At 35.7% G+C, this 25,431-nt stretch overlaps 1 protein-coding gene across 28 annotated transcripts in view; it reads left to right on the top strand.

The window, feature by feature from the left end:
- Positions 1–25,431, top strand: part of ZBTB20 (zinc finger and BTB domain containing 20) — a 757,238-nt gene that overhangs the window by 180,768 nt on the left and 551,039 nt on the right. For 24 of the 28 annotated variants that reach the window (XR_005832190.1, XR_005832191.1, XR_005832189.1 and 21 more), the window contains one exon: positions 20,692–20,737. The gene's annotated coding sequence lies outside the window, so the exon portion shown is untranslated. Of the gene's footprint in view, positions 1–17,535; positions 17,621–20,691; positions 20,738–25,431 lie in introns of all 28 variants that reach the window. The other 4 variants (XM_040621279.1, XM_040621275.1, XM_040621282.1 and 1 more) reach the window with 1 other exon arrangement.

The following is a 25,431-nucleotide window of genomic DNA, read 5'->3' as shown; positions in this document are numbered from 1 at the left end:
CTCAGGACCCCGAGATCATGACCTGAGCCCAAATCAAGAGTTGGCCACTTAACCCCACCCAGGTGTCCCTAGATCGCCTTTCAAGACAAGCTGTTTTGGAGAGCATAGATAATTGACAGCTTCCAGCTGCCATACCTTTAGATTCACTACAGCATTCAGGCATCCACATGCTTCTCCGGGGCTGCTCCTAGGCAATGACCGAGCTTATCAGAAGCACTCCTGCACAACATGAGATTCTTCTAAGGGGTGATTTTGGCTCAAGGACTCCCTACCAACCTGGCTGAGACTTTATCAGAGCTGCTCTGCATTTGAAACTCTTCTTCCCTCTTTCCTTTCATAGGTGTCAGACTTGCATCATGGTCTGAGAATTTTCCTTGCCTAAGTTCCTCCCTCTTATCACTCACAGTTTATTGTCCCAGTAAACATTTTACATACCTAATTGGTGTTGGCACCAGAGGACCTAAACTGACACAGTATATAATCATTACTCTGGCTCTTGATACATAGTGCTTAATTTTCTTTCAAAAAACTTTGTACCAATTTCCATCCTCACTGAGTGCATTTTTTCAACACTGGATTTTTCTTTCCTTTTTTTTTTTTATGTAAATTTAACTCTCATTGATTTGATAGATAAAAGTATGGTATTTCACTTTTAAAATTTCTGTTTCCTTCATGAAATTAAATATCCTTTATTTTCCATTTGAGATCTTTTAAAATTTATTCATTTATTTCACTAAAAAACTTTTCATATAATTTATATTTATAATGCTTCTTTCTAATCACTTTTTTTGACAGTGTATTTAAATGAGAGTCTCATTCAATACTCATTTACTAGTAGTTGAGGTAAATTAAGAACAAGGAACAAATATCATGATCACTCATTTACTCAAGACTAAACTAAAACTGTAGATGCTATTTATGATTTTCCAACAGCAGCAGTAGTAGAATCCAGGTCTCCTGTATGTCTCTAGGAAAGGCATATCGTTTTTAACATTTTTGTGATTAAAATGTGTGTGTATGTATGCATGTGCATGTGCCTATGCATCCACACACATGAGTGTGCGGATGTGTGTAAGTGTGTGAAGTTTGCTGGGTGAGAGGTAAGGCTTAACATTTCTTCACTTTGTTTTCTTATATTTTTTCCTGTTAGTAATCTTGCTTTTTTCTTTTGTTTTTCTTCCAGTATCTTTTCCCCACATCTATTTCTAAGGTGTCCCTGATCATCTAATACTTATTAGGTTAAATTATGCACGTGCCAATCTCTGTGTCCCCAAACACACATAGCTAATCAAGAATAAAACCATTTATTGTAAATTTACCTCTAGAATGAATTCTCCTTTCTCTGATTTTGGGGATGGATAGATGCTCATTATGATCTGGTAGACAATTATAACACATGCACATTTAGAGTGTAGGTGGATAGAAGCGTACTCTGTGTTAGGTGTGAAGACTTTTATTGTACTCATTTAAAGACAAAGATTTAAACGTGCTTGTTTAAATTCAACAAGCCTTTAGAGCCATGAGGCTTGGGGCTAAGAGGTGCTTAAAACCAAATAGCACAGGAGCTAAAGAAGTAATTATATGCCAGACTGAAGATAGAGCTGAACAAAGAGTGAGTTGATCAGGGAACAGGGGATGGAAAACTGAATTATGTTCCAGGTATGCACAGACCAAGAAAACAGAGTAGGAAATATGCTTCTTCCTACATTTTACCAACTTTTATAAACGACAATGCTTTTCAGATGGTTTGCTAATCTGATATCACTTTTTTTTTCACTTTTGCTTTAATGTAAATTTTAAAAATCTGAATTGGCAGGGTGTTTTTAGTGAAGAGCACAAAGACTCCATAATGTCACAAATACTCTGGATTCGAGGGGGTAGGAAATAAAAATAATTGGAATGGAATTTCAATGTTCTTATCTCCCTGAAGACCAGTCTGTAAAAGCCAGCTCACCTCCCTCATCTATTCCAAAAGGTGGCATGATGGGGAAAGGAGAAGGTGAGAATCACTCTGAACAGATTCCAGGTATTCTAAAGCAGTGAGCTTTAATTCATATTAATGACTTAAAATATTTCACATTCCCAATCACTAAGAATGTAGTGAGAAGGAGGCAAAGAGAATATATTCTTTGTTCCAAATCCTTTCCCAGGAAATCTGGCCTATGGTGTAAGAAATGGCTCTAGGACTAGGAAGGAGGGCTCCCAAATGACCATAAACCCACAAATTTTTTTTCATTTCTTTTAAGTTTGATGGTTCATTTTTTGATGAAAATAAAAACCATACCTGTAAAAACTGATGTTGACAGGCCCATCAATCTGACTACAAAAAAAGGAGGTTGTTTTATATTTTTTAGAAACATTTTCTCAAACAAGCTCACTGTGAATATACAAGTATATGTTCTTACCTATGAAAATCCTTTTAAAACTCAAGAAATTGTGAAATTTTGATGTTGAGAAATACAGATTCCATTTTAGAAGCCAGTGTTGAAGTCCGTTTCCCCATAGCATTATAACAGGACAAAAAGTCCCGAGTTAGTAAGGAATTACTGAGCGTCAGCAAATAAGCAAGTGCATTTTGCTCTGTTTTTATTTTATTTGATTTTTTTTTTACTGAACTGTGCAAATTGAAAAGAAGGTGTCAGTAGGATACCTTTTTATAGAACACTAAAAAAAAAAAAGAGAGAGAGAATGGAAAAAAGAAGGGCCACAATATGCTTATATCCTGCATGCATCTTTCATTAAAGTTACTCTGGAATGGTGAGAAGAGGAGAATAAAAGGGTCCCACTCATTTACTTATCCAATAAATATTTATTATGCACCAAATGTATTCCAGGTAGAGAGACTGTGGTTCAAAAATTTATAAGACAAATATCTGATTTGGAGGACCTTATATTCACTGGGAGGAAAAGGGAGAATATCAGGAAAGGGGACTTGCAATTTCAGCATAAAGCAAACTGCTGTGATGGGAGTAAGCGTGGATTGGGGGAGTGGTAGACAGCAAGGTTAGAGAAGGCTTTCCTGAGGAGGAAATAGCTAAGTTAAAACCTAAAGGGTGTTCATAGCAGCATTGTCCACAATAGCTACATTGTGGAAGGAGCCCAGATGCCCTTCAACAGATGAATGGATAAAGTAGATGTTGTCCATATATACAATGGAATATTACTCAGCCATCAGAAAGAACGATTACCCAGCATTTGCAGCAACATGGATGGGACTGGAGGAGATTATGCTGGGTGAAATAAGTCGAGCAGAGAAAGACAATGATCATATGGTTTCACTCATTTATGGAACATAAGAAATAGCAGGAAGATTGGTAGGAGAAGGAAGGGAAGAATGAAGGGGGGGTAAACAGAAGGGGGAATGAACCATGAGACACTGTGGACTCTGGGAAACAAACTGAGGGCTTCAGAGGGGAGGGGGGTGGGGCATTGGGATGGGCCTGTGATGGGTATTAAGGAGGGCACATATTGCATGGAGCACTGGGTGTTATATGCAAATAATGAATCATGGAACACTACATTAAAAACTAAGGATATACTGTATGGTGAATAACATAACATAATTAAAAAAAAAAAAAACCTAAAGGATGGAGAGGAGTTTGCCAGGGAAGCATCTGGGGGATGGGTGAGGAAGAAAAGAGTATATTTCAGGCAATGAAAACAGTATGTAGGATTTCAGTAATTCAGTGGCTTGACCAGATTTGTGTGTTGAGAGAGAGAGAGAGAGAGAGAGAGAGAGAGATTAGGCAATTATGTAAGAGGGGCAGAAGTCCTAAGGCAGGGTGTTTCAGTGATAGTGAGGTGAGTGGATGAATGCAGGATTGAGGTTGATCCTTTCCTGTAGCATTAGCAGGAAAGGGGAAATAGATGGTTATGAATGCAGTTAGTTTGTAAGTAAGGTACCAAAAAGTAGATCAAATGGTCTTGACTTTCTCACTGAATGGGCAGATACTGAGTGGGCAGGGGGTGGAGTGGAAAAGAGGGAAGATTTGAAATAGATGTCATATGCAGAAGTGGAGAGAGTTGCTTAGGGAAATTGAGGAGATTTGTTAAGGCACTTTGGGCCCAGCTAAGTGTGGGGGCCGAGGATGCATAGCAGTTACATTCTGTGTGTTTGTAAGGGCCTCTGCTGCTCCTGAGCTCTAGGAGTGGAGAAGGCAGGTGCTCCAGCATTGGGTCTTCACCAGTGTTTCTGTTTCTCCATACCGCTCATCTCTTGTCACTGAGGACTTACAGCTGATACTTGTGACTTTCTGTCTGAGTGCTTTTTTTCTGGATTTTTAGCAAATTTGGCTCAGGTTTTGGGCAGGTTTGAAGTGTCAAAGAGTTCATGTCACTAGAAGAAGCCTTGAGCAAATAACTGGTGACAACTTAGTGGATAAATACCCTAGCATCCTCCCCCTTTACATGGGTTAACTGTGAGGCGTGTTCTGCACTGTTTGCCAGCATAGTCCAGTAGGATCAAGCTCTAGTTCGCCATAGCAGTAAGCTGCTTAATAAATATACCCCTTAGTGACTTCCTACATGTTTTATTTATGGCTGTGTAACAAACTACCCCCAAACTCAGTTGCTTTAAACAATAAGGATTTGTTATTTCTCACAGTTCTGTGGGGTGACTGGACTTAGCTGGGGTATTTTTCTGCTCTGCCTAGTAATACCAGAGGTCACTCATGTAGCTGCACTTGACTGCAAGCTTGTTTCAGTCAGGAAGGTCTACCCTGGCTTTACTTATAGGTCTGAGGCCTCGTGCAATGGGTGGAATAGCTGGGTTCTGTCTGGGCTCTTTCTGTCCACATGGTTTCTTATTCACCAATCTACTCAGAGCTTCTTCACACAGGGTCTGTGTCTCAAGAGAGTGAAAGAGGAGGCTGCCAGGATTCTCTCAACCTTTGTTCAGAACTGGCATAGTGTGACCTGTGCTGCACTCTGTGGTCAAAAAGTGAAAGTCCAACCCAGGTCCAAGATGGAGGGAAGCAAACTCTGCCTCTTGATGTGAGACACAATATCTAAGAACAGGGATCTGAGGAACTGTGGATGGTTATCTTTGCTGACAGTCTATTTTAGTTCCCTACTCTGCCTCACTTCCTTTATTCCTTACTCATGTTTCCTAGGGTTATGCCCCATATAAACTACTTATGCTAAAATCCTCATCTTAGGATCTCAACCAAGAGAGCTTGGTAAATGAGACCGAGCAAAACCAGAAAGTGAATTGAGAATATTAACAAAAGAAGAAAGTGATGGGTCATGGGGTTGGCACTAGGTTATAAAGACAATATTAAAGGGGTTCAAAGAGTAGAAACTTTGTGAGGTCTAGGGTTTGACAGTACCTATGATAACCAAAGAACTAGACATGGTAAGTTTGGCTTGGAGAGAAGCCTGGAAGGAAAGGAGACTACAGTTGTAGGTCCAACAATGGTAGAGTGCACCCGGGGACTCCAAAGAGCAAACATCAGTGGAAGAAGAACAAGATTTCCTTGATCAGCCTCTGGACAGGCTGCTGCCACCATCTTAGTTGTGAGACTCACCACTTTTGAAGTCAGTTCTCTGGGTTGTACTTTAGGCAAACACTCCTTCAACTTGTTTTGTTATAGCTGAGTCATGGCACTAGCTCTGAAGAGGAGGTGACCATTAACACAGTCGGTACATAACCCCTGACAAACAAATTTCCCCAAAAACAGCTTGAGGGAAATTTCCTGCCTACCAGAGCTGTAATCCTAAGGAAGTATGCCACCTTTTAAAAGTGGGACATGAACAAAAAGAAGATGTATGGGAAAGAACAGACGATTTCAGAGTCAAACTGGGATCAAGTCACGGGGTCATCAGTTAGGTGACACATGATGTCCCAAAAATAACTTTGCATTTTTGAACTCCACTCCTTTTTTGCATCACATGGTGTTAATGCCTCATTTGATTGTGACAAGACTAAATAGTAAAACATTTGCTAAGTGCCTAGCCCAAAGTAGAGTATAACTAAATATTGGTTTCCTTTCTTTCATTCTTCTTTCCTCTATCCTATAAAGCAAGATTCATGGACTATGTATAACATACTTTCTCTTTCTGGTATTATAGCTTTTTTCTGAAGAAGCACAACATAGGTAACCCACAATATAGTACCCTAGTGTTCTCAAGGGTTCACTATGTCTCCCTTAGGTCTTTCTCACTGTGAGGCAGTGACTAGGGAGACTGTAACTTAGTGACAATTGTCTAATCTGAGGAAATATTTTTTAGTTTGAATGGAGTGCAAGAGGATTCATTTGTACTAAGTAGCCACACAATCTGCTTGGAAGGTATTTGGCATTCATGTGGAGTTTGGCAAGAAATAAGCTTCATCTGAACTCTGTTGCGCTCTTATTCATTTTGTTAAAGCTGATGTTCAAAATATTACAGTTATATTCAAGTAAGAATAGGGAAATTTTCACCACATAATTTATGTTTGTAGATTTTTGTGAATTGTAAATTAAACTTGCAAGCTCTTGGCTAAAGTATTTGCCTCTTCATTTCAAAGGAAGGAGTTAAAATTCTTATTCTTATCATTAGTGTGATTATACATTAATTTGTTCTTACTGCCCTTTCAGAACAAAATGAAGACCAGTGATATTTGATTCCAACCATTTCACACTTAAATAGAATGATTTAGAAAGGATGCAACTGAATTGCACATATGAACTATATAAATAGCCTTTTAGGGAATAGGAAGTTATAAACAGGAACTTGAAGGTAATTTTGTCCTCATCTTCAGGTTTAATTTAGCCTGCCAGAATTTGTAAACTGATAAAAATTGTTACTTGTTCATATAATTTCTGCTTATATTGACATGTTCATGAGGCGGAAAACTAGACAAACTCAAAATTCCTCCTCTATGGTTTTGGTCTTATTTCCTCACCTTGGAAGAGCCTTTTTCCCATAATAGAAAACTGACTCCACTTCTCTCCTTTCTCAACTTCCAGCTGCACAGAATCAACCTTGTGTCACTTCAGGATAGTAATAAAGGAATTTTATCTTCTAAGTGGACACTTGTTAGATCATCAACTGATTACTGGTCCTCTAGGTCCACAGCTCTGCCTATGTTTCTCCAGGCTCCTCTAGCCATTCCACTGTCTCCTGCTTCACTAGTTAACTCTGAGTGTCCTTCAGGCTGTGTAGTTAGCACCTCCTGCAGTGTGGTCCCCACTAGCTTAGTTCTCTGCTGGGAGGAAAGCCTGAAGCACAGGGCTCTCTTTTCCTTGTTCATAGTGTTTACTTCTTCCTGCTATGCACTATTATTATTTATGTCTGTATGTCTTCTAGTATGTATTGCTTCTGATAAATTATAAACTCCCTAAAGGCAGATGTAAAATTCTTTCTTATATGTATGTGTCTAACAGTGGACAGTAGAGCACCTTGTACCAACCAGGTATTTAATGCATATTTATTAAGGTTATTTGGATGAATATAATCTAGGCAGTTGTAAAGAGCATTGCACTACTTATCATCCCATTTTTTGTTTCTCAGCAGAGTTTTTATAACGAGATATATCTAATGTTCTCAGAATCTTAAATAATATTATAGCATCTTTTTCTTGAAATTCATAACAAATTTCCAATTGCCTAACCTTCACATTTAAAATTATTTTAACACACCATTCACAAAATTATCCCAGTCACCTGAAGTACTGACGTGAATATGGTTCCTGCCTTTGTAGGTATGACAACTTCAGATGTCAGTTGATGATTTACTTGAAATTGGATGTGGGAGCCTGCATTTTTTTTTTCTTGTCTTCACTTTTCTAAAGAGGATAATCTATCTCCTCTGAAATCTCTTCCATAGGCCAGGGGTCTGAGGAATTTGCCAGATCTGTTAGGCAGAAATCATACAATAATGCCTAAAACATCGAAGAATCCAGAAATAAGGCTATGTATAGTCAGAGAATGCTACAGTTGGAGAATGGAAACCACCTATTCTAGCCTCACATTTCATATAAGCAAACTGAAGCCTTGATAGGTGAAGGGACTTGTCCAAGATCCCACAGATGCTCAATGGTAGAACCATATCTTCTGATGGCTGAAGGAATGCTATTGTTTTTCATTGTACCCTGATGGAATTAGATCCAGAGGCATACAAAAGGAGAAAAGAATATAATAAAATTACTTCAAATGATAGATCTCTTGCAGAAATTAGATTCTTGCTGAGTTTTCAATGAGATTTTTTTTTCTTACTATCTGATGTTATCATGTCCTATAATGTATCAAGTCTGAAAACAGATCTTGTAGTGATAAAGATGTATGGGCTCTGTTTTCATCTATAAAGTGAATGTGTTTTAGTTTCATTTTTAAAAAAGTTACATTTGAGTGTGTGCTTGTTTTTAATTTAGAAAATATAATTTAGTTGGGAACTTAATCATTGTCAGTTCTTGAGATAGTTTTTCAAGCTTTGGGAAGTGTTGTGGGTTACTGTAAATGTTGGCCAAAAAAACCCCAAAAAACAAAAAAACACAATTTTGAACAGAGGTTCTTTTATCTATTTGTTTTTCCTACTTTGGTTCTGAGATCTGATGAAAATGTTGGTCTTGCAACATTTGACTGACATTTTTTTCCGCTTCCAAAACTTTTGAGGATTTGATGTATTTGAATTTCACTGTTATTCTTACTCATTTGGTGGCACGTATTTCTTTAAATTTATTACCCAGTTTATTGCCCCTTTCTTCATGTGTTCAGGTCTCTCCCAGAAGCAAGTGACATATTTCTAGCCTATTTAGTATAATTTTTATCTATACTTCCTGATACTTTTTTAGAGCTTTCTGTTACCCCAATTAATAATAAGAGTTTTGCTTCTTGTATGGAGAACTAAACTTCTAACGAACAACTCACTTGCAAATAACAACCATAAACTCAGAACAAAAGCAAAATAAATAAAACACAATACAATGATCTGAAGGTTTTGGAGAGTGGACAATAGTAGGAAGATTTTAGAAGAGAGCTGAAACTTGGATTAAGCAACTGGCATGGAGTGGGGTGACTTTTACATTTTTGTGGCTTTTTCTTAGGGTATCTGCAGTTGTAGTGGCAATAGGGCAACTAAACTTCAAAAGAAAGCCCACTGCTTTCTGATTGGAGGAAACCTGGCAAAGAGTACAGATGCCAGAGAGTGAGGGGCAACTCAGGAAAGGAAAGAGATAGAGATGCGGGACCTCAAATTCTGTATATAAACTGTGCCTAACTCTGGCTGACTCCTGAACAACATATATATAGGACATACTGAAAGCAATCAACTGAGAACAGAATAGAACAGAGTTTGCAATTTGAGACTAGCCAAGTTAATGGCCTGCTAAAACAAAAATATCAGTACTCTCTGGCTCTGTATAACAGAATTCAGAGTATCCACAATTAACATTGACAGTGTCCAAGATAAAACCCCAAATTAGTTCAAATAAAAAAAAAAACCCAACAACAAATTCTGTTTCTCAAGAGAAAGGAAAATCTACAGATGACAATCCTGAAAGGACCCAGATGTTGGAATTATCAGGCAAGAAAATTAAAGTAGCTACTACAAACTATGCTTAATGAGGTAAAAGAAAATATTGTTGAAATGACTAAAAAGATAGGAAATCTGAAAGAGAAATATATATATGAACATATATGAACATATAACCAAATGGAAAGCTTAGAATAGAAAAATACATTATCTGAAATAAAGTATTAATAGGCTTAATAGCATAATGGAGGTGACAGAAGAAGTTGGTGAACTTGAAGATAGAGCAACAAAAAGCATCCTATCTAAAAAGGAGTTAAAGAAAGAATGGAAAAAATAAGTAGACTCTCAGACGACTGAAGGACATTTAAAAAGATCTAGCATATAGGTAATTGAAGAATAAGAATGAGGCAGAAAAAAATATTTTAATATTTTAAGAATAAAACAAAAAACTTCCCTGTAAAAGACATACATAGATTCAAATTTAGTGAACTCCAAACAATAAATTTGAAGAAAATAATGCTAGGAATATTGTAATAAAACTGCTGAAAATAAAAATTATATTGTATTAAAAAATCAGATTTAGTGTTATAAAAACATAAGTTCTAATTGAATGTACGTTTAAAAAGATGAGGAAACAGTAGAAGGTAGTATTTAAGTAATAGATTTGAAGAGCCTCCCTTAGCATCACTTTCTTCTTTTATAAAATTGTGATAAAGATGAAAATAAAACTACCTCACCGGGCTAATGTACAGATTAAATTATATATACAAAACTCTTGGCAAAGCACCTCTTAGGAGGAATATAAATGATAGCTATTGTTATCTTTTTTTCCCTGAGTGTTCTTTGCTTGGTTGTACCTCTTAATGTTCTTTATTGCAAATAATTTCCATTCTCATGACACCTTTATCTAGTTTTGATATTGATTTTTAATAGTCTTATACAATGAGTTGAGATACTTTCCTGTTTTCTCTGGTAGTTTTTATAACACAGACCATAACTAGGTTTGAAGGTTTATTAGATGTCTTCAAATGTATTCAGGCCTGGTGTTTATGTGTGTGTGTGTGTGTGTGTGTGTGTGTGTGTGTGTGTGTGTGTGTGTTTATGTAGGTTTCTAACTAATTATGTAACGTTTTTATTTATAGTAGTCTATTTAGGTTTTCTAGCTCCTCCCAAGCCAGTTATATTTTTCTTTTCTTTTCTTTTCTTTTTTTTTTTTTGAGTGGGGAGAGGGGCAGAGGGAGAGGGAAAATTTTAAGCAGGCTTCACACCCACTGCCGAGACTGAGGCGGGGCTTGATCTCACAACCCTGAGATCATGACCTGAGCTGGAATCAAGTATCAGACTTTAACCCACTGAGCCACCCAGGCTCCTGCCGGTTATATTTTTCAATAAACTTGTCTTTTCATATAAGTTCTAAAATAGTTTGAATATTTAGCTTAAATAATAGCATAAAGTTGTACATAGTATTCAGTAATTATTTTTAAATCTCTAAACAGATTTGTTTTTTTTTCCTTTTTAATGCTGCTTATTCATACCTTCTCTTTTTAAAAAACTTCCCAACAATTTTTTTATTAGTCTTTTCAAAGAACCAAATTTTATTTTGCTAACTGTTGTTAGGTCTGTTTTTTTTTTTTTAATTTCACTTATTTCTGATATTATTTTGTTATTTTCCTGCTTTTACATTTTGGTTTTACTTTATTGTACCTTTTCTAATTGATAATTTTTAGTTTTTTCTTTTTAACATAAAAATCTAAAGCTGTACATTTTCCTTTTCCTTTTCTTTTTAAAATTTTTAAGTTATTTATTTTTTTATTATGTTCAGTTAGCCAGCATATAGTACATCATTAGTTTTTGATGTAGTGTTCAATGATTTATCAGTTGCATCTAACACCCAGTGCATATCCCAACACGTGCCCTCCTGAATACCCATCATCTGGTCACCCCATTCCCTTACCACCCCCCTTCCCCTCTGTAACCCTCAGTTTGTTTCCTGGCGCTGAGAGTCTCTCATGGTTTGTCTCCATCTCTGATTTCTTCCTGTTCATAAAAATCTAGAGCTGTATATTTCCTTTGCTTCCTTTGCATCCCTTGAGTTTTGTTATATGTTGTGTTCATTTTCATTAAGTTCTACATATTTTCTATAATTTAAAAATTTTCACTATTCTTTGACCTGTGATTTATATGAAGCTTTAAGAAAAAATTCTAATTACTGGAGGTAATTCAGGGGAAGAGCATGTTTTTGTTATTAAAATCTGAGCTTAACTGTGCTTAGAGGAGGTAATATAATGATTTTAATTCTTTAGTATGTGTTGAGACTTACTTTGTGGCTTGATGTAGGGTCAATTATTGTACATTTTTCATATGTGTTTGGAAGACATGAATATCTTTTAATTCTTAGGTTCAGGGCTTTATATTTGTTAATTATATTTGCCTTATTAAATTAGCATTACTTTTTTTGATGTGCTTACTCTTGCAATTAATGATAGAAATATGACCAAGTTTTCTATTATGATTGAGAATTTTGCTCTTTGTGTTTTAAGTATTTTGCATCTATGCTGTTAGATGCTTAGACAGTTTACTGTATCTTGTTGATGAACCATTTCACTTTCATTATTTAATGACCATCTTTATTCTTTAATAATGCTTTTACTTAGAATCTAGTTTATTAAACATTAATATGCCTACCTTAAGTTTTTACTATTCTTGTAGTTGCAAACATTCTCTCTCATATATTAGCTAAGTCTCTCATAAATAGCATGTAATAGGACTTTTCAAAATTTGAACTGCCCTTGTTCTCAAATACTTTTTAGACACATGGTAGATCTTTTTATTTTCTTTTAAATCCCTTAATTTTTTTATGTTTTTCATCTTTTTATTGAGTAAATTCCTTGGAATTATCTTTGAGTTCAGTAATGCTTCCTTTAGGTGCATCTAATTTGATATAGCCTCGTTCTGGGTATTAATTTTAATAAAAATTCAATTCTATGAATGTCTTCCTTTTTTAATCAAATCTGCCTTGTTTGTTTTTTTCTTCTTATTTTTTTTCCTTTTTCTTTTAAAATTTCTTATCATTTTAAATGTTTACCCCACTAAAGTCCGAGATAGATATCCTGTCACTTCAGATCTTAAGACTATGCTCTGTTCTAACTTAATGTTCATGTTCGATATAAAAGTTTGATATAAAACTTTTGTATCTGCTGACTTATTTATGGAAAAAACTTTCTTCATGTGTTTGATATTTTTGTTATGTGAGTTCTTCTTCATCGTGGTGTGCTTTTTCTATGAGACTCCAACATGGACTGGGTTGTTGCAGGTGTCCTCACAGAGCAGATTTTGCTTCTTCTAGGTACTCCAGGTATATTACTTGGTTGCCGTTCTCTGTGACCACAGTTATTGAAAACCTGCTTTGTGTCCCTGAGATATCCTGACTATTGCTGAATTGGATAACATGCCTGGGTGTTGTGGTAGCATTGTAATAATATGCCAAATGCCCCGTCATTTATATTCCTTTTTCTTTCTATCATTTTGGAATTTTAATGTCTTTCTCATGAGATCAAACATTTAAAAAATTTTGTTTATATATGTGTTTGTGTGTTTTCTCTTTTAAATATAGCACCTCTGTGTTTTAAAAGGAATATTTCTCTATGAATCTAGCCTGATATTTTATAGCAAACAGAAGAGCATACTCTTCCCAGAGGCCCTTTCTACTTCTATTCCTTTGGCTTGAATACCTTTTCTCCAAGAATATCTTCCTAATTAATTCCCTCATTTGTTTCAGGTCTTTACCTGAATGTGATCTTTCAATGATATCATCACCGGTTACCCTATCTAAAATTTCACCCCCAAATCCCCATTCCAACATTTATTTCTCCCTTCTTAGCTTTATTTTACTCCCTTAGCATGGACCATTGTCTATCATTCTATATATTTTAGTTCTTTTTCTTGCTTATGGTCAGAAGTTTTCATCTATTTTGTTCATTCCTTTATCTTCACTACCTAGAAAAATGACTTGAAGAGAACATAGACTTAAAAAACCATTTTATCACCACAGGTGGGCAAAGACTATAAATTCTAATGGCTCTTTTGATGAACTTTTTGATACCAGATGGGCATTTCTTGAGGTGGAAGTATGGAGGCATGGTGGTTACTTTTGATATGCAATGCATCTAAGACCTCTTTCCTCTTTCTTTATGTAGAAACAGACCAAAGAATACACACACACACACACACACACACACACACACACACACACGAAAATAATGATTTAGAGAATCATTTTACTGAGGGAGCTGACATAAGTTTGACTAAAACAGTGAAAAAAATGAAAGCACTGAAGTGTGAAAAAAGAATTTCCAATAAAGTTTTCATGATACCAAGTTTTCTTCTTCAGTGTTGGTAACCACTGTCTGATAAGCAGAGAATGCAAAGAAAGGGCCTAACTCTACATTCTGCTGCCTTGTAATTGTACCTAAAGAGCAAGTACACATTTGCCTTTTATAACTCTGCAGGTAGTACATACAGGAGGATATGCTGTTACTTTATCATAGTAAATAATAAAGTTCATGGCTATATTTACACAGGCTGAGCTTCCAGCATGTGAAATCATGGGAAGAATGTTAAACCTCTAATATGTGTTTAATGTACATTTCAGTTGATTTTTCTCCTAACTATAATAGTAGCAATTATTTTATTTATATGTGGGGAAGGCTGCGTCACCTAAGGGAAAAGGTAATAGATTTCTTGGTAATTTTTCTATCATGTTAAAATCTCTTCCATTTCTAACTGTTATTATATTCCTACTACTCTGTCTTATGTTTTTTAGTTATAGTCCCTAGCACCTACTTTTTTTCTTCCTTTAAATTCTTGTTTCTTCCATTTTTCTTTATCTAAGATGTCTGTTCCTGGGCTTTTAGTCAAATCATCTCTCTATCTTGCTGCAGCCTGGCTGGCCAATGCAAAAGAACTAATTTGTAATTGAGCCTCTTTTCCTAAATGCCATAAATTATACTACCAGCTGCTTTTACATATATAATCTCATTCAATCACCATTAACAACTCTGTGTGTTAGATAAAATCTCCCCATTTTAAATAGGATGAAACTGAGTATTAGGGAGATTATGTAAGTTCCCCTAGGATACACACTTAGTAAGCTGGAATTCAAACCCCAAACTTCTAATTGGAAGTGATTGCTGTTCTCATTATAATTCCTTTGCTTCTCCTAGATATTCCACCTTCAGCCTACCTAGAATTGCTTTTGAAGTTTTCCTGATTTGCCATTGATTGAATGGGATTTATAATAAAAGCGTTCTTACAGCACTGAGGTTTCCATGTGGTAGACAGAGTTGGAATGTAGGAAAAACAACGGTAGGGGTAGCTGTTACCTACCTAATTTTACAGTCTCTTTCGATTGAAAGCTGCTGCTCCAAACCTCATATTTATGCATCTGACTAATAGTTATTGAGTGTTTATTGTGTGTCAGGCACTAAACTAGACCCTAGATATAGAGTGCCAAACAAAATAATGTGGCCTCTATGGAGTGTACGACCTAGTGGGGTGAAAGAGAATAAACACATAAACCAATAACCACACGAATAATTCAAACTGTCATAAATGCTACAAAAGAATAAAATAATGGTGAGATCTGTCATCAGTTGGAGGTGGCCCCTCAGAGAGAGTAGAAGAACCACACAATTGGTCGGGGACTGCAGATCTCTTTCAGGGAACTCTGACTCAGCTTCTATCATACCATACCAGCTGTCTGTTAACAAGAGACATTTGGAGCACTCACCTCTGCCCACCCTGGGGCCAGACCAAGCAGGCTTTCTAATCTGTTGTGAACATTTGAGACTAGGACTCTCATCATTTGGTTTTGTACTGATTAAGAGGAAAAGTAGGATGGAAAGTAAAAGAAAAGAGGTTCAGAAGGTCAGTCCTTCAAATGTTGAAAAATAATTTAAGAATGTAATTCCTAATTTTTTTATACAGCATGAATTTCCTTAATCTTCAGGAATAGATGGTAACACAATTCATTCAACATTTCTTTAACTAGTATTTAAGCCATACCTACTATTTTTTAGGTATTGTGCTAAGGACTAGAGATGTAATAGTGAATAAGACAAAAACCCCTGTTAACATGCCTATAGTCTTATGTAAAAGACAATTACAATGCAATGTTATGATTATTATGACAAGATTAAGGACAGGTCATCAGATGCTGGAGGAGGAAAATATCTAAACTGATACCCCGGGGATGTGTACATGCAGGTCAGTAGAATTTTCACATTGCCTGAGAATAATCCTTTCCATTATCATAACTTCAACTTATATACAAGGATATAATTCTTAATGTTTATCTAAATTCTAGTTTGGTTCATTTTCTTGACTATCTCTTAAATTTTGATATAAGAATTAAAGTTTTAAAATATCATCTATTTAATAAAACTATTTTCTCTTTAATGTACTGTGAAGTGTGGATTACAGAATAAATAGTTATTTACAGTACATTATAGATCAGATTTCTTTGTGAGAGTTCAAATTCATCATGTTTATAATGTTATTTAATGTTATTTAATATCAAAGTTTCTAAACTTTGATATTAAATTGTTTCATAGCCATTAATACTAGAAAATTCAAACCTAGCATTTTTAAAATAAGCTTAGTTTTTCATACATTTAGTGGCTTTATTATAGCCAGTCTGACCTAAGGTGTAGACAGACCAACTGTGCTCTTGGCCTAACAGGTATTTATCGTATGATTTCCTTTTCCTTCCTTATTGCCCTTTATCTATTTCCAGTTCACAGGGTTGATACATAGATAACTGTTCCTTCTCATACTTTCTCTTTCTGATAGGAAGAGAGATTTGTTTAAGTGTGAAGGGCTAAATCTAGCTTAGTAATTTATAAAAATAAGCATAATTAACTAGTTTTTCAAGTCTACTTTTAAAATTATAATTCCTCTTACCCTTCATAGGCTTTCTGTTCAGATAAAATGACAGAAATTAGGACACCTCAATTTAAAAAATGAAATTGGCTTTATTGATGATTAAATTCAACATTTTATGATAACAATATAATAATGATAGAGCACTCAGCTTGGCTCAGTAGTGGGTCCAGAAGTAAACACATATGAAATAAAATAAAAATATTTTGGTTTACAAAGTGTCTTTTCTCAAAATAGGTTAAACTTAAAATGTAAAGCACTTAAAATGTTCCTAAGGATGCTCACTTGGTCACTGGGGAAGTAGTTTGTGGTTTAAATTTAGGTCCAGAGCTCTTTTATGGAGCCACTGGCCCCTGCAGACCCTGCTGAGGCCCTTTTCAGTGCCTTAAATGAATTGGCTATTCGATTTATTAATGGCCCACGAGTAACCCCCTCTGCCATTTCTAGCCAAGCCTAACCAGTATGGAGGGAAGATAAACTTTCCTGCACTTCACAGCACAGAATTGGACTTACTCAGTTCCCATTGGGGAATACAGCTGTGCCAACCTGGAAGTAAAAAGAACTTAACACAAATCCTCTATAGTATATCTCCATCTGGAATGGTGCTGATAGCAACTTCACCCTCATGTGACCCAAACCATTCTAGGGATTATATCTGCATGGGATTCCGAAGACACCATTTAACAATTCTGGATCTGTGCTATCCTCCAAATCAAAACAGAAATAAGAACTGTCAGAACAACATCATTATTCCTTCACTTGTATATTCCAAACCAGGAGAGAAAAACTGATTATAATATTTTTTACTTCTATTTGCGAATCTTGTATTATTTGTAAGCTCAGGTCATTTGCAGGATCTCTTTAGAAAACATAAAATGTGATTCTGCCACTTGTGACTGACTGTTAAGGAGCCCACAACACCTTGGCCTCATTCCCGTTGAATAATTACATTTATTTCTTCCTTATTTTCTTGTCCCTGATTGTTTCAGTAAAGTATGGGAAATAAGCCTTCACTTTTCACTCAGAAAAATGGGCGGTATTGCTGCACATAATACTGAGATTCTACTGTCTTCCTCTTCAGTAATTAGAATGGTGCTTCAGAAAGCTGGTTAGGGTTGCTTATTGTGGCTCTTATTATTGTTACAGTGTTTCCTGACTCAGAGGTACTCTGTGAACATCCAGCACCTGACTGGCTCTTGGATGAGCTGTGGAATATAGAGTGATATCTTGAGTAAGCCATCTTTCTATCTCCTTACTCCTGCTTAGGTTAGCACTTTAGCTTAAAGGGACAGATATCCTCTCCTTTTCTCAAACAACTAGAGCAGTACTAATAGTGCTTCAACAATGCTTACTTTATAGCAGGCACTAGGCTAGTTCCTTTACATGCCTGTTAACAATCCTATAGGATAGGTAACATGATCTTCATTTTACTGACGGAAGATGTCACTTGCTCAGGACCACACGATTGAAGAGAGTGTGCTGGAATTCGATTCCACGTTTGTCTGATTGCAAAAACTAATCACTTAACCACTGTGCTCCGTCACACAACTGCTGCTGTGCTGAACTCTGTGAGCTCCAGATCAGTAGATCACTGATCACATGAGTAGCTTCTCTTCGTTATTGTGACCACTTCGCGCAAGCTGACCCCACTGACCAAACCTTAAAACCATTGCGTGTTGCTTCAGAGGGGCAAGTGCTGGTTACATTACGGTTACGGGCCAAAAGGAAGCTGAACTGCTGTTAAGTGAAGCTCTATGCTGCATCACTTTATCTGCACGACAAGAATGGTCTCACCCACCCCCATCACCACCTTTGGCTGTTAGAGATCCCTCAGCTTTCGTCTGTCCACTCCTATCTCCTTTCCTTTCCCTGGTAGTTTCACAACAGTGTTTTTGGCAAGGTTAGCAAGTAACCACTTACTTACTTTGGTTGCCAATAAATTAACTATAACCTGTTAATAATTGTGCATATGTTTTGTGTGGCCTTAGATAATCTAAGACAGGCTTAGACATCTGGCATCTGAGGTTGGGTTAATATGTCTTCATACCTGATCTCCTTTATATAATTCTCTATTAACAAAAAGTAGATCGTATAAGAAACAAAATTAATACTTAAAGGAATTTATTAGGGCATTTTGTAAGGGATATACACTTATGTACTCATGACTCTTTCTTGAATGTTTCCTAAATATCAGTTTTTGTGCAATAATATGAAAGAATAAGACTGATACATGTTTTCTTGCTTTAAAATGTACCATATCTGTCACAAACACCTTAAACTGTATTATGTTTATATCTCTGTGTGAGCTGCATGTACATATTTCTTACTTTGGTTTTTTGTTTTTAAGACTTTATTTTTTAAGAACAGTTTTGGGTTTCCAGCAAAATTAATAGGAAGGTATATGAGCATATTTTTTAGCACGTTTAAGTAGTTAGCTCTATGAGGGTAAGGTATATTCTGTTTTATCTTTTAGCATATCATAATGCCAAATACAACACTTTGCATGTACTAGATGCTCACTAAATATTGTTGACTTAGTGAATAAATTAGTCTGTAATAGGTTGAACAGATTTGCATTCCTAAATTGTTCTTGCCATCATTTCACTCTGCATAATTAAAGAAGTTTAACTAAGATGATTAAAAATGTGTTATTGAATTACTGGTGTAGATTCTAAAGCAGTGGGCTGAAAGAGACCCTGGCTGTACCCCTCTGAGGAAGCAATGAAGATGAGTTTCTCACTGTAGGTATACTTAGTGGATTTTATGTGTGACTGAATGAATTTATTTCACTTAGGAAGGTTAGATTTATGATTTCCATATGGCACTCTATAACTTTTTTCTTTTATTCCTATCCTGCCAGCTAATATTTTTTTCCTTGTTATAAAAGTAATGTTTACTGGGGAGACTATATGCAAAAGTAAAAAGCAAAAATTAAAATTATCTACAATCCAATTATCTAAGATATAATCATTTTTAATATTTTTGTATGTTCTTTCTGTTTTTTCCTCATCTACACAATTTCATTATGTCCACGCAATTGGCACCCTACATGTTTATATAACATTATAGTACCACAAGTTACCTTATGGATTGTTGCAAAATACTCCTTTACATGGATGTGCTATGCTTTATTTAATTACTTTTTCAGTGTTGGATATTTAGTGTGCTTTTAGTGTTTTTCTTGCTATCATAAACATTTTTCTTTTGTAGATTTATGGATTTCAGTCATATGAGATAGATTCCTAGAACTAAAATTGCTGAGTAAAAATTTTGAACTTTAAATTCTTGATACACATTGCCCAATAGTTTCCCAGAAAGTTCTTAGCAATTCACAGTCCCATCAGAAGTGTATGTAGATGGTGTTTCACTGAATCACCATCAAAATTGATTATTTTCTCTACACACTTTGAAGCATGTGTGTAGACCTACTGGCTTTAATATGTTACCTTCATTAACTATGCTTAGGAGTATATAAATGAAACACTTCAGTTTGCTTTCAGAAAGAATTGTGGAATATTTTGAAGGGTCCAAGTAGTCCAGAGGCCACATGCTGCAATGCCCTTTCCACCTACATACAAATATGTTTCAGGTCTAATTGTAAACTCTGCGTGCTTTGAGCTGGATTTACTTTGTCTTCTGTATTGATACCTACTTCACTGGCAGTTTTCTGGGTGCGCTTGGTTGAGGCATTATATCTGGTGTGACTTCAGCATTCCCTCTTGTATCAAAACAATCTCATTTCTATTTGCTCTTGTAACCTGAAGCTAATGAACATTCAAAGTTTACTTTTATGTATGTATGTATGTATGTATATATGTATATATGTATGTATGCATGCATGCATGTTTGTGGATTGCTCTACACAAGCACCTTTGTTCCTCACCAGTGTTCTATCCAAACTGAGTGCAGATGAATCTGAGTGGTTTCATTTTAGACAGTAGCAGTCATATTTGTTCTAGGAAGGCAATTGTGTTGGAAGTATACAAAAAAAAATCATTTTTAAGTGTTTGCTTTGTCCTCTAGTGAAAGCATTTTCATTTTAGGGGCCTTGTGAGTCATCGTCCCTTGCCTGGTACTTGTTTTTGATAACACTGCCAAGGGACTCTCTGTGTGTGTTTATTCACACATATGAATTTGGTGTGGTCTGAAATATCCGCTAGGGAAAATATAGATATAAAATTATTCACCTCTTTAAGGATTGCAGTCTTTTCTACTTCTCTGCAGAAACTGCCTCAGCGTAAATACTGGCTCCACTTACAAAATTAATTTTTACTTATATGATATCTTTGTTTTGCATTTCAGAGTGCCTGATAAATTGCATGTCTGTCTGTGCCCCCTAGCTGCACAGGTATGTATATGAATTACCTATAGTTATGTAAATCTGTGTATTAACTGACGAGTTACTAGTTTTGTGTACTAAAATTGCTTACAGATTTCATAATGTGAAAATGTTAATTTTTGAGTACTTATAAATATTGACAGCTTCAAAGGAGAGTGCATTTTATACATACCTTGCATTTCACTCTATTGTAAGAATCAAATAAACATTTCTAAGATTTGATGAGGCAGAATAATTTTAATTACAAAGCATTCATCTGGTGAAGAGATTAGAGAGTGTTTTATGGAACTGTATTATTAAAGCGACTGCTGATATGGGGTCAGAGACTATTGCAAAACCACTGTTTTTTACATTATTGTTTTATTTTCAAACTTTTTTTTGCCGCTTTGGAGTTTATTTTCTATGGTGGTTGTTTTAGGTAAGGAATGGTTGCAGATGTACTGTCTGCTGCACTGTCTCAAGCACTAGAGGAATGGGAAAAAAATGTTTGCACCTGTTTAAAATCTCAACTGTGCGGTGTTGTGGTTCCTGGGCAACAGGCAGGAATTCTCAAAAGCTTGGTTGCACCTGCTCAATTGTTTCTTGCAGCTGTGTCATATGAGTGAGTGCACAGAGAAGCTTGTTAGCAGTTTGCTCTAGCTGTTACGAATTTTGTGTACTCTGAGTTTGAAAGATTTTTATTTGATGCAGACGTTAAACTATTACATTGGTTTATTATAAAACTCACTATTTTCTCCAAATCCTTTGTCCTGAGTCTCAACTTTTTTTTTTTTTTAATAGCTCTTGACTGCCCTAGATGATGTGCATGTTAACTTCTCTAAAGGATACCTGGGGAAAATAGATCTCTCTAGATTACTGGGTGGATAATAATTTTTGTCCTGGTGCAGACATTTTGTGTTTGGCTTAGTTTCACCATGTTGGCAACCCCACAATGTGAGACTGGATGTAGTTATTGATCCATTTAGCTGAACAGATTTGAAAGCATTTGGCTATTAGTGGACACATGGGGCATATTCAGAAAATTTAAGTGTATATTGTAAGATGATTTCTTGATTTGTGCATGTGTCTGTTGCAGTTGGGGGGAAGTGAGAGAGGAAAAAAAGTAAAACTTACTTAATGGTTGTCCTAGAAAAGGGTCTAAAATCCGGATGTAGATTTTAAGGCTGGAATATTAACCTTTACTTTTGGCAAATCCTTGTCACCTGGTATTTTTTCCTAGGAGTTGATGTTTTAAATGTTAATAGCTCTACCTATTTTCTGATAAATATCTACATTTTTAGCATAGACAAGCTTTTAGAGAATATAGCTTATAGTAATTAGGTCAAGTTCTTTAAGTGCAATATAAAAAGTGGCAACTTAATATAAAAAGTATTTAAGTAAATAATGTATTTGGTAGTCTCAAATTCCTGATATTGAAAACTTATTCAAATAACTTGCATTACTTTCCTTAACAATGCTATATTAATAAAAGGCTAAGAAGTTGCCATTAGTATTTGGTAACAAAAATCTTAGAGCTGGTGTATCTTTTCTTTTTATTGTTCCATTTAATCTGCTTTTTTTTTTTTTAAATCACTGTAGTATGAATTTAACCTCTGTGAGAGTAGGAAACACAGGTACCTGATAAGTAGAGGACTATCCACAGCCTTTTAGTACAATGCTTTATACAGAGTAGGTGGTGAGTAAATGTTGAGTGAATGCATGTTGAATGAATAAAACATGTCTGGAGTTGTATTAGAAATAGAGAAATAGAAAGTCTTAGAAATTTGTTACTTGTTATATATTCTGGATGGGTCTTCGGACTTCCTTTAGTTCTCATACTGCTGATTAGACAGAGATGAGACTACTGATAAATTCTGTCCTTAAAATGAGAAATGAATATGTAAGAATTGATCCTCATTATAATCAAGAATTTACATAACACTATTTGCAATATGCTTTATATTTATTTTTGCTGACTATGAGAAAAGTCTTTATACCTATTTTTCACACAATGCTGAGATAGTCAATGACTAAGTTAGTTCTCACTTTAGAAATACTTTGCAGCATAGGAATAAATAAATCTTCTTTGTTAATATGATCAGTGCCCTTGGTTTTCCGAGCAATCACTCTCTCCATCTCTCCCTCTCCATCTTTCTGTCAATCGCCTGCCTCCCTCCACCGTCTTTCCCAATCTCTACTTCACTGAAAACACAAAAATGAAATTTATGTTAACTTTCTTTGTATAAGATCAGATTATATTAAAAATCTGTAACTGTTTTTGCTAAACATAAGTAATGGGCCCTGTGTTTACTGTATACATGTTTATAATTATGGTTTCTGCTATTCACTAAATTCTAACTGTAAATAAGTAGAGATGAAGCCAAGTAGAGGTAAAATCAAAATAGGATAGTTAAGACATGCTTTGGATAGGCCTGTCTAGAGATACATTTTGTGCCACATGTGGCAGTCATATGACAATGGCAGAGGCTGCAGAATGTGCCAGTGTCTAGTGCATCAAAACATTTTTTTTAGGGTTCTCAAATTTTGATACCACTTGTTAATGTTATTGTTGGGTACCTTTAGGCCTGGAAGTACCTTTCTTCTGAGAACAGTTTTTCTTGCACCTTAGTTTATACCAGTGGGTGAGAGGCCAGTATCAAGGGCATTCTTTTTTTCCCAGAACATTAGTGAGGTAGAATAAACTATATTCCTCTGTTAGTCTCAACTTTAGAAATTAAGAGACGAGGCAAGAATATCAGTTATCTAGAATACCAAACCAGATAACAGTAGCTGCTTCACTGACTTGTACTAGAAAGTATAGTGTAAAATCCCCAGGAAGGAGAAATTGCCAAGCCCTAGGATGCCTGGGCATAACTGTGGATTTTTCTGTGATTTCAGGGTTAAAGAAATAAAGGAAGAAAATTAACATTTATTAAGAACATAGCATGTCTAAATATACTTTCTTTTTCCCCTTTCTTCCCCTCCACCCTCCCCTCCTCACTTTCTTTCTTCTTTTAATTCTACACAGTAAATGGAGGCTCACTATTTGCCAGACAACAGTGCTAAGCTAAATGAATAAAGCAAAGTTTTCGTCTTCAGAGAATGCACAGACTAGTACAGGAAACAAAGATATGTCAATAGAGCTCTTTTTGGTTTCACCACTTACTATGACTATAGACCCAATCAACTTATGTAATCTTTCTGTTCCTTTGTTACTTCTTTGGAAAATTGGAAAAATAATAATGTCTACCTCATCTATTGAGGTTAATATCAGACAATACATACAAAATTCTTAGTTTGGTGGTTTGCACATGGCAAGTACTCAATAAATCTTAGCTATACTACTATTATTTCTATCAGTACCATCACGACTATAACTTAGATACTGAAGAAAGACCATCTGATTGCCTGAGATCAGAGATCCTGGCCTGGACATTGTCACATAGATTGTCTTAGAGGTTTTAGCCTATGTTACCTCTGCTTCTTATACTTTAGAAGAGATTCTAAACATCATGTAGTGTTAGAACTTGAAGGGACCTTAATGTCATCTATCTAACATCATTTTTGTATCCATGGTGAGGAAAGAAGCTCAGAAAAGTTCATGTACTTGTCAGTGTTATGCAGTCTAGTAGGTGAGAGATACAGAAGTCGAACCTGGAGCTCTTGATTCTTGGTCTAGTGTAAGATACCTCATGTGGAATACCTTCCTACTGGAGATTTGAGAGTTGATTGCTTATCTCCAAGAAGTAAATGGACTATGTCAAGTTGCTGGAATACGAATCATAAAAAAGCTATCACTATACTGAATCTAAAAGACCTTCAGGTATTCTTATGCTGGGGTTAATTTTATCCAAGTTGATTGAAGTTTGTGTTTGTAAATAACTGATTTCTTCTTAAGGAGAATAAACCGAGTCAGATTTAGCAAGACATCTACTGTCTATGTGACTTCAGATGCTTTAAAGGGGTCTGTGAATTGCAGATACCTTTTAGGATATCTGGATTCTAACTCTCTTGCCTGAGTTTGAATTTAGGAGCTTTGGAGTCCAGATGGCCTGCATTGAAATCCCAGTTCTACACTGCAGTAGCTATGTGACCTGACCAAGGTTGCCTAACCTTACTAAACCTCATTTTTGTCTAAAATGTGGTGATAAGAGCATCTGTCTTTTAAATGATAGATGTGAGGATTAAAGTAGATTAGGTATACAAAATCCTTTATTCGGTGCACTACATTCATTAGTATTCCCTACATATTAATTTTCTACTTTCCCCTCTTGTTTTTTTTTTTAAGATTTTATTTATTTATTTATTTGTTTATTTGAGAGAGAGAGAGAGAGAGAAAGGCATGCAGGCATAAGTGGGGGGAGGGGTAAAGGGTGAGAATCCCAAGATTTCCCCTTGACCACGGAGTCTGACATGGAGCTCGAGCTTATGACCCATGAGATCATGACCTGAGCTGAAACGAAGACTAGGTCTCTTAATGACTGAGTCACCCAGGCACCCCTAGACTCACTATTTCTAAATACACATGCTACATATCTGGGGCTGGGGCTATTTAAAGAAAAACAAGATGAGGATAATCACATCCACTTTAATGTCTGTGATTATGGAAATGTACCTTTCAATGGAAGGGCTTTGATGCAACTCCCAGACAACTATCACCCCTCTTTTGAAAGTCAGATACCCTGAAAACCAACCTCTTGCAAACAATGAAGAACCCATCCTCC

The sequence above is a fragment of the Ursus maritimus genome, unplaced genomic scaffold (genome assembly GCF_017311325.1).
Source record: "Ursus maritimus isolate PB19 unplaced genomic scaffold, ASM1731132v1 scaffold_4, whole genome shotgun sequence".
In the NCBI taxonomy this organism is placed as follows: Eukaryota; Metazoa; Chordata; class Mammalia; order Carnivora; family Ursidae; genus Ursus; species Ursus maritimus.
The sequence above is the reverse complement of the archived record's forward strand: the minus strand, read 5'-3'. Positions and strand labels throughout refer to the sequence as shown.